Genomic DNA, 2634 nt, shown 5'->3' on the forward strand with positions numbered 1-2634 from the left:
CAACCCACTGACTCCTATTTCCTGCCCCAGTCATTCCGCTATACTGGGGCATAGAATCTTCAGAGGACCAAGGGCCTCTCCTCCCTTTCATGACCAAGTAGGCCATCCTCAGTTACATATGCAGCTAGAGCCATGAGTATCTCCATGAGTTTTCTTTGATTGGTGATTTAGCCCCTGGGAGCTCTGGGGTTACAGGTTACTTCATATTGTTGTTGCTTCTAGGGGCCTGAAAGCCCCTTCAGTTCCTTGGGTGTATTATCTAGCTTCTGCATTGGGGATCCTGTGCTCTGTCTAATGGATGACTGTGAGCATCAACTTCTGTATTAGTCAGGTACTGGCAGAGCCTCTCAGAAGACAGCTATATCAAGCTCATGTCATCAAGTTCTTTTTGGCATCTGCAATCATGTCTGGGTTTGGTAGTTTTTTATGGGATGGATCGCCGGGTGGGTCAGTCTCTGGATGGTCTTTCCGTGTGTCTCAGCTCCGAACATGGTCTCTGTAACTCCTTCTATGGGTATTTTGTTCCCAATTCTAAGAAGGAGCGATGTATCCACATTTTAGTCTTTTTTTTTTCTTGAGTTTCATGTGTTTTGCAAATTGTATCTTGAGTATTCTAAGTTTGTGGGCTAATATACACTTACAGTGAGTATATATCAAGTAACTTCTTTTGTGATTGGGTTACCTTACTCAGGATGATATCTTCCAGATCCATCCATTTTCCTAAGAATTTCATGAATTCATTGTTTTTCATCGCTGAGTAGTAGTCCATTGGGTAAATTCACCACAATTTCTTTATCCATTGCTCTGTTGTGGGACGTCTGGGTTCTTTCCAGCTTCTGGCTATTATGAATAAGGCTACTATGAACATATTGTAGCATGTATCCCTATTACAAGTTGGAACAACTTCTGGGTATATAGGCCAAGGAGAGGAATTGCTGGATCTTCCAGTAGTACTATGTCCAATTTTCTGAGGAATCGCCAGACTGATTTCCAGAGTGGTTGTACAAGCTTGCAATCTGATCAAAAATGGAGGAGTGTCCCTCTTTCTCCACATCCTTGCCAGCATCTGCTGTCACCTGAATTTTTGGTCTTAGCCATTCTGACTGGTGTGAGGTGGAATCTCAGGGTTGTTTTGATTTCCATTTCCCTGATAATTAAGGATGTTGAAGAGTTTTTCCAGTGCTTCTCAGCCATTTGGTATTCCTCAGTTGTGAATTAACTACCCCACCTGGGGTTCCATCCCATTATCAGCCACCAAATGCAGAAACTATTGCACATGTCAGCAAGATTTTGCTGAAAGGACCCTGATATAGCTGTCTCTTGTGATGCTATGCCAGTGCTGGCAAATACAGAAGTGGATGCTCACAGTCATCTATTGGATGGAACAAAGGGCCCCCAATGGAGGAGCTAGAGAAAGTACCCAATGAGCTGAACAACAATATGAACTAACCAGTCCAAGGCCCTGTGGCACATAAATAGTAGAAGACTGCCTGTTCTTGCCTCAATGTAAGAAATGTGCTATTCCTCAAGAGACTTGAGGCCCCCAGGAAGGGGGATGCCTGGTGGGGTGGGAGGGATTAGAAAGCTCTCCAAAGCAAGGGGGGAAGGGATGGGTTTAGGAACTCTGGAAGGGAGACTGGAAGGGGGGAGGTAACAGGTGGATATAAATAAATAAAATAATTTTTTAAAACTTAAAATAAAATTCCTTTTTATTTTCTGAGTTTTACTTTCCTCAAAGTCTTACTACTGAGATTAGAAGTTTACTTTCATCTTCTTGGTTATATTTATTCAAAGATATTTTTCTTTGATGCTCTTGTAAATTAAAATATATCTGTGACATTTTTCTTCATGTGTTTGTTTCAGATATATACAACGTTTGTTGATATTTGCAATCTGATTCTTCTCCCTGTTATTTAACATAAATTACTGACTGATCTACATGAGTTCTGGTATAATTTGGGGGCTTTCTTATGTATAATATGTCTTCTAAAAGTAGGGATAATTTACACATATATTGAGTTATATGTGTGCTTTTAATTTCCTACTCTTCCTACATTGCTTAGTGTAGTGTCTCAAGCACAAGACTGAAAAGGAGTGGGGATAGGAGGACACCTGTCTTCTTCAAGATTTTTTTCTTTATTGGAATTTCAAATGCTATCACCTTTCCCAGTTCTGCCCCCAAGAATCCCCAATCCCATTTCCTCTCCCCCTACTTCAATAAGGGTGTTCTCCAAACCACCCACTCACTCTTGCCTCCATGCACTGGCATTCTCCTACATTGGAGCACAAAGCCTTCACAGAACCAAGGGCTTCTCCTCCCACTGATGCTCAACAAGACCGTCCTCTGCTACATATGGCACTGGATCCATGAGTCCTTCCATGTATACTCTTTTGTGGTTTAGTCTCGGAGCGCCAGGGGCGTCTGGTTGACTAACATCATTGTTCTTCCTATGGGGTTACAAACACCTTCAGCTCTTTCAGTCCTTTCTCTCACTCCTCCATTGTGAACTCTCTGCTCAGTCCAATGGTTGGCTGGGAGAATCCACCTCTATATTTGTCAGGCTCTGGAAGATTCTCTCAGGAGACAGCTATATCAGGATCCTGTCAGCAAGCACTTTTTAGCATCCACAATAG

Source organism: Mus musculus, chromosome X (assembly GCF_000001635.26).
Source record: "Mus musculus strain C57BL/6J chromosome X, GRCm38.p6 C57BL/6J".
NCBI classification, from domain to species: domain Eukaryota; kingdom Metazoa; phylum Chordata; class Mammalia; order Rodentia; family Muridae; genus Mus; species Mus musculus.